This window comes from Salmo trutta, chromosome 7 (assembly GCF_901001165.1).
Source record: "Salmo trutta chromosome 7, fSalTru1.1, whole genome shotgun sequence".
Classification (NCBI taxonomy): Eukaryota; Metazoa; Chordata; class Actinopteri; order Salmoniformes; family Salmonidae; genus Salmo; species Salmo trutta.
Window position 1 is genome coordinate 19,904,285 of NC_042963.1, and position 13,574 is coordinate 19,917,858.

Below are 13,574 nucleotides of genomic sequence, written 5' to 3' on the forward strand. Positions count from 1 at the left end.
GATTTGAGGGAATTTCTATCCATAAACGGTGAACCGTTTAGAAATTACAGCACTTTTTGTGCATAGTCCCCCCATTTTAGTGGACCAAAAGTATTTGGACAAATTCACTTAGGCCTACATGTGTATTAAAGAATTCAAAAGTTTCGTATTTGGTCCAATATTTCTGGAACGCAATGATTACATCAAACTTGTTACTCTACCAATTTGTTGGATGCATTTGCATTTTTTTTGGTGTTTCAGATTATTTTGTGCCCAATAGAAATGAATGGTAAATAATGTATTGTGTCATTTTGCAGTCATTTTTATTGTAAATAAGAATAGAATATGTTTGTAAACACTATGATGCTACTATGATTACGGATAGTCCCGAATGACTAAAAGTGACTGCAAAATGACACAATACATTATTTACCATTAATTTCTATTAGGCACAAAATCATCTGAAACACAACCAAAACAAACAGCAAATGCATCTAACAAGTGTGTAGAGTCACAAGCTTGGTGTAATCATTACGTGCTAGGAATATGGGACCAAATACTAAACGTTTGACTACTTTAATACACATATAAGTGAATTTGTCCCAATACTTTTGGTGCCCTAAAATGGGGGGCTATGTTCAAAAAGTACTAAAGTTTTTAAACTGTTCACCCCCCCAAAAAACTTCAAATTAAAGCTGACAGTCTGCATTGTTTGATTTCAAATACAAACTTCTGGAGTATAGAGCCAAAATAAGAAAAAAATGCTTCACTGTCCCAATAATTACGGAGAGTACTGTATATTATCCCTGAGTTTAGGGTATACCCGGCCATTACGCATCAGTGCAACCGTTTCAGGGGCATTTACATGAATGTGGGAATAGTATTTGCTTCTTTAATTCAAAATATTTCACTACTAATCCCTAGTCAGGTGTTTGCTATAGCATTGCAATCCTGGGCATAACTGGTCACTTACGGTGACCGCTGGCGTAAATGTTGGTCACGTGGACATAGTTGCTATTCAAAGTGAGAAAAATCAATAATCAAAAGAATAAATCAAATAAAAACAAAGGATTTAAACCACCTGTTATAGGCTGCCCATAGAAATATAACGTATCAATGATTTTGCCAGGAAAGTAAATATATATATATATGTATGTGTGTGTGTGTGTGTGTGTGTGTGTGTGTGTGTGTGTGTGTGTGTGTGTGTGTGTGTGTGTGTGTGTGTGTGTGTGTGTTTTATTGCCACATACATGATTGTAAAGTGACTGTGGTAAAAAATAGCGCGTGCAGTTCGCTTAGGCTAATGAACTCATGGCGGTCTACTTCTCCTCTCGATGTGAATGACATATCTCCTTGGCTTTATCAATTAACAAGCATCTCTGACCTATAGCGACATACATACAAACTCAGCTGAAGCTTAGAGTGTAACTTTCCAATATATAAGATGTGGGGATTCCCACCCCGTGATTATCTCTGGAGGTCAAAGGTTGTTTTACTGTGACAAAAGAAACACATTTGCTAGGTCAATAAAGGCGGGTTAACTCAAAATAAGGATAAAGACAGCAGTATTGTGTCGTAGGGGAGCCCATACCTGCATAACCTTCACACCCGCGTAACTTTTAAGCACCATGGACAGTGTCATTTCGCTGCAATGGTCGCACAGTGCACTCCACTTTAGGACCATGGACAGCGTCCTATTTTCACCAATCTGACCACGGTCTTGCGTCCCTTCAATTTTTCAGCACCACGGACAGCGTCATGGGCCTTTGTTATTGATCAGCCCGATTTCAATGGCGTCACACTCTGTCACTCTGCAGCTCAACTTAGTCAAGTCTCTAAATAATCGTCATAAATTAGGGTTCATGTCACCTTTAGGCACTCAGGTTGTTTTTTGTTCTTATCATGAAAATGATGAGACAGCTGACAATTCACTAATGCTGTAAAAACCCTCACCACACCGTGACGAAAGAGTAACAAGTAGTCATAGGCCTATAGTAGAAAGTAGTACACAATGGTTAACACTTGACAGTGGAGACAAAAACCACTGTTTTGCATGGTATTGTGTGGGTGCTGTAACGTGTATTTCCGATAAGTATAGCCCACCTATTGCGTGTTTTTGTATTTGGACACAACTGCATGCAATAAATGCCAATGCCATAGCCCAAATATAGATGTCTTGTTTTGTAGTTTCTTTTGTGTGGTGCTGTATGGATGGACAAAGCCTAGGCCTAACTATGCACACTTTTATTCTCTAAACAATTGTTAAAAAAGTGTCTCGGAAGAGATTCGAACTAGATGTGGGCAAACAACAAGGCTTCGTTTACATGTTTTAAAACCTTTCGAGTCAGTCATTTGAATTAGTGTGATTTGAGGTGGTCGTCGTTGACGAAGGGCCTTCATTCCCGCTCCGCGTCTTTTCGAAGACTCTGTATTTGTGCGCACGGGACGCCCCTCTTCCACCCTAGTATGCTGTACACTTTTAATGGCAATGCTCTATCAATCTTACAGAAATAATGATACCTCTTCCTTTTTGTTTTCTGCAGGTGAGGGAAGAAGTTTGCACGATAAGTTGACCGTGAAGGGGTCGAGCGCCATGTGACATCCTGGTCAGAAACGTCAACTCGATTGGGATTTCATCCTCTCCATTGAGAAAGGGAGCCGGCCTATCACACGTGGACCATTAAAATCCCCAGCTCTTGGTCCTTCCTCTCGTGTTCAGCGCAAGGTAATTGTTAACCCGAGAGTGTTAACAGAGGCAACTGGAAAGATGACGTCAAACAAAAATCGCTTCCCTTTGAAATTGCATTTGTGTCGGGCATTTTCACCGCTGCGCACGTGAGCAGAAGTTGACCGCCCATTAATTTGGCATCAAGATGGCCAATCATTGCAGTCCTTTGTTAGAAACATACTTTATAGATTTTTCAGACGTCAATGCAACAAAGGCAATTGTTTTGTCGAGGTTTGACCTCTTCCAGTGCATGTGTGAGGGGTAGGCAGTATATGCCTCATTTTACTGGTCAGTAGACGTGTAGGTTCTACATATAGTTCCCAAATAGGCCTGTCTGAGTTTTGGTGGGTAATGTGTGTTTAGTACTGTGTTCTAAATCACGGAAACAAAACAAAACAAAACATATATTCTATATATCTCTCTGTCTACCACACAACGTTTATGGGCCAATTGTGTTCCATTTTATGCAGTTAGTGAATATCACCGATAATAAGAAGGACATTTATTGAGTAATGAGAAGGAGGGCCAATGAGGGATGCATGAGAGGTGCAGGGTGAAGTTGCTCCTAGACACTGATCTTGGGGCAGTTTTGCATTTCCCTCACATGCCCAAAATCTTTACCTAGGGGAAACTTCAGTCTCGTAATGATATCTTGGCCCTATACACTTGATTGACATGTATGAAAACTGTATTTTTGAAGAGTTTGCGTTGCAATGTTTTTAGTGTGTTTCTCTGATGGCTTGCACCATTCCATAGCAGTGTAGTATGTCTGAACACAAAGATAACGTGAAGGAGAGGAGAGGTGTAGCTCTGGACTTTGTTAAAGAATAGCAAGTCTATAGTGGAGCAACAGTTACACCAAAATGATAGTCGTGGGTTGCCTCCCAAATACCACCCTTTTCCCTATTGCTTTTGACCAGGGCCCATAAGGCTCTATGGGGAATAGTGCACCATTTGGGATACACAATTTGATAAGTGGTTATGATGATAAATCCAGTTTGAAATCTGGTCAAAATGTTGGTAAATCAAGCACTTCTAGAGTCAGACTTATTGACCTGCACGGAGGACTACATTCAGTAGAATATAGTGTAGTTCACCAAATACAGTACATGTGTAGTTATGTGTAAAGGTGTGAAAAATGGTGACCATGCAACTCCCATCTTTGTTCAGACAAGCAGAACTCTTCAATGTTCAGACTTCTTTGGGGAATTCGTTTCATTTTGAACACTTGTCTCCAGATGTTTCCCAGAAAGCAAAACCGTTGTTATGACGTCTTTTATGGTCAGATTCTATGCTCGTTGTAAAATCATTTTGGAAGTGTATTTTTTAGCAAGCAGAACAATACGTCTTCATCTGCCTGTATTCTGATTATCTGACCAGATATCAGACCAACATATGAAGTCTTTCCCATGAAGCCTGGATTTTGTCATGAAAAGTCTTTACCTGTTTGTTGTAATCTGGTTATATAACGTCTTCTCAGCCAGACAACCAGTTTACAACAAGAAAACAACGTTATCGAGACGTCATGTGTCAAATTATGCCCACTGGGTTTGTTCATTTATGACTACTAAGGTTTAGGTCTCAAAGACTGTGAGTTCGTGGTAAAACCTCTGGGCTGGGCTTATCAAGGTGTGTCCCTCAAAATCTACCGGTTAATAGTGAGATTTGTATGACTAGTACAGTATTTGTCATTCAGGATGCATTTTCCTATTGTCTCTGTGAGAGATATGTGAAGTTAGGAAGCAGTATGTATGGGTTTAGGAAAGTCAGGTTGAACAATGCCTTCTTGAGATTCCTGTTATTACGAAAAGCATGAACCTTTCGAGGATATTTAGAACGTTCAACCTTTGTCACTGATTCAGTGTGTTCATTGTGCAAGAGAGATGATTAGGGCCTACCAAATGCAACAAAAAACTAAAGAAATGAGCACACAATCAAAAACTTCCACTCACAAAAATGATGCCTCCATTTTTTTAAACCTAAACCACAACAGACCAGAACTTGTAACAAAACCAATTGCTAAAAATACTCTTGAATGAATCAGTCATTTGATATATTGTTGCATTTTCCATCTAGGACATAAAGGACCTCTTCCTATATTCAATACAACCGTATAGGTCACAACATCTAGAAATACCTGTTTTTGTCCTCCAGATGCCTGATTTGTTAGCCAAAAGGGGTGAGGCGACTGTCTAGCCATCTAAACAGAGATAGGAATGGGGACCTCTCCTCTTGAATGGAAGAACGTCATCACTCAGTTCTGTCGTGACTCGTATCATCACAAAGCTTTTTTTTTTCTTCTTTTTTTTTCTCCCCTCATTCCAAATGTCTTTGTTTATTTTTAGGGGAAACGTGTTCTGCTCACATGAACATAAGGTATGCATACGTACATGTTGGTACACACACACACGCACACACACACACGCACACGCGCACACGCACACACGCACACACACACACACACACACACACACACACACACACACACACACACACACACACACACACACACACACTGTAGCTGGGCTTTATACACAAAGGACTACACAGCCTCTGTGCTGTGGGCCACACAGATATTTAGTAGATTCAAAGGCTTTAGGTCCTATTCTTTTCTACGTGGTTGTAATTATTGTAGTTTAATACCAGTCTCATTAATGAGAAGGACTCAACCCTTGTAAGATGATAGTCACTTGTGTCCATTTATTTGTAAAGGATGTTGTATTGTGTGTGTGTGTGTGTGTGTGTGTGTGTGTGTGTGTGTGTGTGTGTAGGGGAGGTGTCCAGAGGCCTATTAATGTCTAGCAAGTGAATGCTTTTTTTGTCAGGAGATGGTTACATATTGCATACTTGTGAAGCCAATCAGCGTTTGAATGGAAGGGACCACGTTTGGACAGGAGAGAACAGTGGGGATTCCTCTTAACACATGATGGAGACCTGTTAACTTCTCAGTTAATCTACAGTTAAAGTTCCCTTGAATACAAAAGAGCACCGTGGGTTATAGACTGGACAGGAGGGTATTCTACCTCTGAACAGGTACACGCAAAATTGTCCTCAAACTGGTTTTCTTTCGTCGCCGCAGGACACTGAATGGACATCCATCTTCTCATTGATTGTGATTTGGACAAGGCTTCAAGACGTGATTTTTTTTTAATGTCCAGATTAGTCAATGACCCATCTCTGTTGACTTGAGTGGTGTTGAACCTCAAATAGTTCCTCACTTCCTCTTTAAGGCCTTTCCGGCTTTATTTCTAGAGATTCTCTCAGTGGGGAGTGGCTGCACCTGAGACAGTCGGTGTCCGTTGTCGTGCGGCACTGAACTTTGGGACGCCGATTCCGTCACTGTCCGCTCGAGCGGTGCTGAATCTTTGATACCCCCTGTTTGCGTGTCATTTTTGTTGTTGTTGTTGTTGCCATCAGACCTCTTACTTATGCGACTAAGTCACATCAGACCTTGGCCCTATAGACATGCTGAACTTTTTATGATATACATACTGTGACTGTTAATGAGGGCTATCTTCTAGTCAGAACTTCATGCTACTTTCCATGTCTGTCTTATGCTGAGCTGAGGCAATGGCCTCTCTTTTTGGCAAACTGTTCCTCTTTATGGTCGTGTGTAGGGGTCGTTCACATTCACTGTTAGCGTTCATATTCATGTGCATGTTCACGAGCTGTTCACTCATGATTATAGCTAGTGTCATGACGATGTTTATTGTACTGTGAGTGTGTACATTGACACAGTAATGAACCAACACTATTCTGTCATGAGCCTGGTGTTATAGCTTACAGGCAGAATTAGAGCTGGCCACAACTTGTTTCTCTTTGTCTTTCTCTGACTCCTCACCCTCTCTTCTCTCACTGTTTTCTCTCACTTTTCTCCCCTTTCCTTTCCCTTCCTCTCTTTTTGTCTGTCATTTTCTCTCTCCCTCTCTCTCTTCCCCTCGTTCTCTCGCTCTCGCTGTTTCTTTCTCCCTCGCTCTCTCTCTCTCTCAATCTCTTTCTGTCTCTCGCTCTTTCTTTTTCAAGTTCATCAGTCGTATCTACAGTCGTGGCCAAAAGTTTTGAGAATGACACAAATATACATTTTCACAAAGTCTGCTGCCTCAGTTTGTATGATGGCAATTTGCATATACTCCAGAATGTTATGAAGAGTGATCAGATGAATTGCAATTAATTGCAAAATCCCTCTTTGCCATGCAAATTAACTGAATCCCCAAAAACATTTCCACTGCATTTCAGCCCTGCCACAAAAGGACCAGCTGACATCATGTCAGTTATTCTCTCGTTAACACAGGTGTGAGTGTTGACGAGGACAAGGCTGGAGATACTCTGTCATGCTGATTGAGTTCGAATAACAGACTGGAAGCTTGAAAAGGAGGGTGGTGCTTGGAATCATTGTTCTTCCTCTGTCAACCATGGTTACCTGCAAGGAAACACATGCCGTCATCATTGCTTTGCACAAAAAGGCTTCACAGGCAATATTACTGCCAGTAAGATTGCACCTAAATCAACCATTTATCGGATCACCAAGAACTTCAAGGAGAGCGGTTCAATTGTTGTGAAGAAGGCTTCAGGGCGCCCAAGAAAGTCCAGCAAGCGCCAGGACCGTCTCCTAAAGTTGATTCAGTTGCGGGATCGGGGCATCACCAGTACAGAGCTTGCTCAGGAATGGCAGCAGGCATGTGTGAGTGCATCTGCATGCGCAGTGAGGCGAAGACTTTTGGAGGATGACCTGGTGTCAAGAAGGGCAGCAAAGAAGCCACTTCTCTCCAGGAAAAACATCAGGGACAGACTGATATTCTGCCAAAGGGACAGGGATTGGACTGCTGAGGACTGGGGTAAAGTCATTTTCTCTGATGAATCCCCTTTCCGATTGTTTGGGGCATCCAGAAAAAAGTCCAGTGTCATGCCAACAGTAAAGCATCCTGAGACCATTCATGTGTGGGGTTGCTTCTCAGCCAAGGGAGTGGGCTCACTCTACATTTTGCCTAAGAACACAGCCATGAATAAAGAATGGTACCAACACATCCTCCGAGAGCAACTTCTCCCAACCATCCAGGAACAGTTTGGTGACGAACAATGCCTTTTCCTGCATGATGGAGCACCTTGCCATAAGGCAAAAGTGATAACTTAGTGGCTCGGGGAACAAAACATCGATATTTTGGGTCCATGACCAGGAAACTCCTCAGACCTTAATCCCATTGAGAACTTGTGGTCAATCTTCAAGAGGCAGGTGGACAAACAAAAACCCACAAAATCTGACAAACTCCAAGCATTTATTATGCAAGAATTGGCTGCCATCAGTCAGGATGTGGCCCAGAAGTTAATTGACAGCATGTCAGGGCGGATTGCAGAGGTCTTGAAAAAGAAGGGTCAACACTGCAAATATTGACTCTTTGCATCAACTTCATGTAACTGTCAATAAAACCCTTTGACACTTAAAAAATGCTTGTAATTATACTTCAGTATTCCATAACAACATAGGACAAAAATATCTAAAGACACTGAAGCAGCAAACTTTGTGGAAATTCATATTTGTGTCATTCTGAAAACTTTTGGCCACGACTGTACGGGATACATCTGGTGTACACCGTCAAACAGAATGCTTTCATACAGGTTCCTTTCCAACAATGCAACAATAATAATAAATAATAAAATATAAGAATACTAACATAAAGTAAATGTCTCAGTAGAACAGAATAAACGTTTTAGCATACGTATAATACAGGAAGACACAATTTATAGTACAATAATTACACATGTATCAGGGAAGGAGGGATTGAGGGGCAAGTGTTTAAATTGTGCAGTATTAGCAATAGTAAATAAGAGTCTTGTAGCAGCAGTTGTGATGTTTGTGTGTGTGTGTGTCCGTGTGGGTGTGAGTGAATGAGTGAGTGCACGTGTGCTAAGATGCGGAGAACCAGAGCAGGAGGTCAGTCCAGTTCAAGTGTTCAGCAGTCTGATGGCTTGTAGGTAGAAACTGTCTCTGAACCTGCTGGTATTCTGTCTCTCTTTTCTTCCCCTCTCTCCCCCTTTCTTCCTCCTTCTCATTCTGTCTCTCTTTTCTTCCCCTCTCTCCCCTTTCTTCCTCCTTCTCATTCTGTCTCTCTTTTCTTCCCCTCTCTCCCCCTTTCTTTCTCCTTCTCATTCTGTCTCTCTTTTCTTTCCCTCTCTCCCCCTTTCTTCCTCCTTCTCATTCTGTCTCTCTTTTCTTCCCCTCTCTCCCCCTTTCTTCCTCCTTCTCATTCTGTCTCCCTTTCTCTCTTTCTCTTTCACACTTTAACCCTCTGTCTCTTTTTCTTTCCTATTGTCAGGGCCTTCCTGGCTGTGTGACAGAGGGAGTCCTGAGTGATGCCGTGAATGACTCTACGATGCCTTACTGCCCCCCCACCTCTTTCCGGCTGCTTCTGAGTAAGGTATGATCACTCTAGCCGCACACACATTTCAAAGACTTACAAAAAGTCCCAAATAGATGAAGCACTTTCCCCTCAAATGTTGCTGTTCTGAAACGGACAAATAGGAGGGATGTATTTTGCGGAAGGAGCGTTATTTGTACTGTTCCATACCTTGGAACGTAATGTATCTTAGATGATGCCCCAGTGTAGGTTCCAATCATTTAGCAATGCGACTGTGCTCGCTGCTATCAGTAAAAAGGTTCCACACAAAATAAACGATCCCTGTTTCTAGTAGTCTTACAATGCAGCACGGCGGCTCCGACTATTACTGTTAGACCTGCAGTGTTGGGGAAGCTACTCTGAAAATATAGTTCACCAAGCTACCGATTATTTCACACTGACAGAAGTTAAGCTACACTGAACCTACCCTTTAAGAAAAAATACATTTTACTTAACTAAAGTTACTTTGGGAAAAATAGTTCACGACATCCAAACGGCTTCTTGAAAAATGATCATATTTGAATCTGAAACGTCATAGAGTACAAATTGCAAGGACAGATCACTTTGAGGTCATACATTAACAGAATGTGCCTATTAAACACAAGAACGATGTTTCAAGGGAGAACTGGGAAGGTCTGATGCTGAAAAAGAAAGGAAATTCTTTCCTATTTTCTTTTCTTTTTGCAAAAGAAAATGTGGTGTGTAGTTCCAGTCGTTCGCTACGCTGCTACGTGGCAACAACGAGAAGTTATTAACTACTGAAAACAGTACCAAAAGTTGAATTGAGTTAATAAACTACCACCAAGCTACTGCAACATGCAGTTAAATTACTAGTTCACTACTCCACACTGTACACTTGTCACCTGGTTGAGTGAGTGTGAAAGGACTCAATCATGATCCACTTCCTGTGTGTGCCCAGCCTATACTGAACCTGTGTTCATTTGGCACCAAAGGGAAGACAATAGACTGAAAGATGGGAGGGACTACCTGAGGTGTATTAATTAGTCCTACACCGTAGCAAAACGTTTTGCAACGGAAACGTTTTTTTTTTTGTTGCAATAAAAACAACGTTTTCAACTTAGGTTCCTTTGGTTCCTTGTGAATACGCCCTTGGATTCTTCCAAATAGCAAAAGCTCATTTTTGCTGTCTGTCGCAGACAGTTAGGAGCTAAAAGGAATACTTCACGTCGTTTCACATTATCCATGCATATGCTAGGGTGGTTGATAGTTAGTTTAGTGGAAAGTGAGTTCTAGGTCAAACTGAAACACGGGGCGCTTTTCTGTCCCAGGCTGGCAGCTGCCATACACCCGGCCTTCCCCTCCATCTCTCCCCTCCATCTCTCCCCTTCCCTCCCATCTATGACGGAAGGAGAGGTGCCCGTCGTTGTAAGGCGGTGGTGGAAAATGGGGCAGGCTGAGGGATGACTCAGCCTACTGGAGGGGGAAGGGCGGTACTTTGGGAGGGGGGTTAGGGGTTAACTCTAACCCTCTATGGAGCCTCTGACATAGATGGATCTGACACACACACACACACACACACACACACACACACACACACACACACACATACACACACACACACACACACGTGGACACAGAAGGGAACGTCTTGACTTTCACGCACGCACGCAGGCTCAGAAACATACATATGTCGTGCATACGCACATTCATTTGTAAGTTCTCAGTTATGACGACGTCCCTCATGTTCGCACACGATGACTCACTCTATCACTCACACACGTTCTCTCTCTTGGACACACACACACACACACACACACACACACACACACACACACTATGAGGTTCAAAACAGAACGTATTTTTCCATTCTGATTTGAGTATAGTTTAAGTATTCATTGCTGCAGAAATACATTTTTAGCAAAACAAATAACTAAATTATATCTAATCTATAGAGTAATATATCTGAAAGGACGACCCTATTGAAAGTAAGCATTTAAGAGAGTGCTTAATTGAAAGAATTACATTGTTCTGTCACTTATTGGGGGAATTTCACTTCAACATAAACAATGTTAGTTATGAATTTGACCGGTGCAACAGAAGATATTGGCCAAATACTTTTGAAAGTATCTTGATTTATGCTGTAGGTGTGTATTTTTCGAGTTTGGAATATTCTATTTTCATTTTTCCAAAACAGAAAGAAAATGACTCATGCCAGTGGACTTTACTTTTATCACCCAAAGGGTTTTGTTGTATTAGAATACAGTTATGTAGCCTTGGTTGAGAAGTAATATGAACCCCATCACAGTAAATTGAGACCACAAAATGGTATGATATGGACCCGTTCAAATCACAGGAAAAGGAGCAACCAGCTGATTCTTGTACTCTTATAAAGACATGTGTCATAATAAAAAGCGACATGAAAATAAACACTTATTTCTAAAAGGTTTGAGAGCTTTTATTTAAGTACATCATTTCATTGGATGCAATAAATGTACAATTGAATCACGGATTAAATCCTTTTTTACATTTTTTTTGCTAAATTGTAAACGGGATCAAATTCAGGACTGACCATTGAAGCTGACATGAGAAATATATCTAATATCTATCGAGACAATTGTTCTGACAGAAAATAATACATTGTAGAAGTTTAGAAGTGTATTTAATCATTGTAGTGATTGTTGAAATTGATTTCCATTGTATCTTTGTGCTCAACCAATATCAAGAGTTTCTGTCTTTATCGCTAGCCTGTATATACAGTATGATAACACAAAGAAATGTGGTCAACATTGTTGCAGTAATAGTAATGTACAAAATACTGTAGATACAGCATTATTCAACCTGCAATTAGTCCATAGTTGAAGCTAACAAAGCAAACTGTCCTTTTCCAAAAAACTACATTTACCTTTTCTCTCACCCACCAAAAAACATGTTACTTTTTCTGTTTTATTGTGTTTGACGAATCGATTTACTGGAAGAATCGATTTACTGGGGAGGTTTGTACACTTGTCCAAACAAGTAGTCGTACTTACTCCTGGATTCTGTGTGTGTGTGTTAGGCCTGTACAGTACATATGAAACCCAAAAGATGAATCCCTTAGAGTGAGTGTATGTGCCTGTCTGTGAAGGTGGGTCAAAGCAGTATATTGATGCTCTTATCATTCCACCACTGAAGAATCGACATAGTTTTGTTCAAACATTGAGTAAACGTCTATTTCTACAAACCAGCCATGTACAGAGCTGCGAATAGATGCAAATAAATACGATGAAAATAGAGGCAAATATAGAAAGGGCAAAACAAAAAGGAAAGCAAGCAAAAGGAGAAACAAATGAGTGGAGGAAGATTTTAGATTCGGAGAGGTAAAGAAAGAAAAGACAATTGGATGTAAAGGAAGGTTTGTAAAGAAAGAAACTGCTCCTTGCGATCTATTTGAACGATGTGAACCATTCCAAATCATTTATTTTACCTACACATTTTGAAAAGGGGTTTTTCTATTTTATCCGTTGTTAGTAATTGCCGTGCCTGCTGGCTTTCTACTGGTTTTCAACTATTTCAACCACTCTCATTAATCGGGTTGTAAAGATAAGATAACTTTATAATCCATGTGGGGACATTTTGGTTGTGGCTCTGTGCATACGTGGAAAAAAACACACCGAAACGTCATTTTGAGTTAACGTCCCTTTGAAAAAACGTCCCTGTAACTCGTTCAAGTGGATCCATCGACTTCTCTGATTCTGGTTGTGTTGTAGGTGATGCGGTTAGCTGTTGGTCATTATGGCCGTCTTACACAGAGTCAAGCATAGACACGGACATGTACGTCTGTATAATTCAAACACTGTACACAACGGTACACTCTCTTAATTACAATGTCAACTGTATATTACTTTCCCACAGGTTTTCAGGTATTTGAACCATTACAAATAGTTTCTCTGTAGGTCTGTACCAGATCGCTGTAAGGTTTTTAACGATTTGAACTATTCTAAGGATTTATCAACCCAGTTCATTCTGGGTTGATAAAGGTTTTAAATGCGAAGACATTCTCCAGCAGCGACGACCTGGGGAAGGGTTACAGGGGGGTAGGGGTGGGGAAGGATAAATATTTGACTAAGGTAAACCACCAATGAAACAAATGATCGCTGTTAGTTTTGTTTTCCCTTCTAAAAAGAAAACGGTATAGATGCAAAATCTTAGGGCCGGTTTCCCGGACAGATTAAGCCTAGTCCTGGACTAAACGATATCAATATTTTAATTATCCAAAAATAGTCTCAGTCTGGGAAATAGTACATTTGCCTTTAGTCTCCAGAAACAGAGAAAGAAAGCCTGAATGTCAAAGTCCTGTTTTTTTTGTTTTTTGTACTTTTTTAACAAAGACACAGACATGAGTGACAGGTATTCTGACTGGAAGCTGTTTCTGGATAGTAGCTTGTAAACTAAAAACAAAAGGGGCCGTACATTTTTAGGAGGTCAAAGGTAAATTGGAGCTGTCAACAATTTCAATGAACGGTGTGTGTGTGTGT

The 13,574-nt window shown here is 40.8% G+C and overlaps 1 long non-coding RNA gene across 7 annotated transcripts in view; it reads left to right on the plus strand.

The window, feature by feature from the left end:
* The window catches only part of LOC115197098 (uncharacterized), a 33,163-nt gene that overhangs the window by 10,425 nt on the left and 9,164 nt on the right, over nucleotides 1-13,574 (plus strand). For all 7 annotated transcript variants that reach the window (XR_003878964.1, XR_003878965.1, XR_003878966.1 and 4 more), the window contains 2 exons: nucleotides 2,523-2,704; nucleotides 9,019-9,120. This is a non-coding gene — a long non-coding RNA (uncharacterized LOC115197098). The remainder of the gene's footprint in view (nucleotides 1-2,522; nucleotides 2,705-9,018; nucleotides 9,121-13,574) is intronic.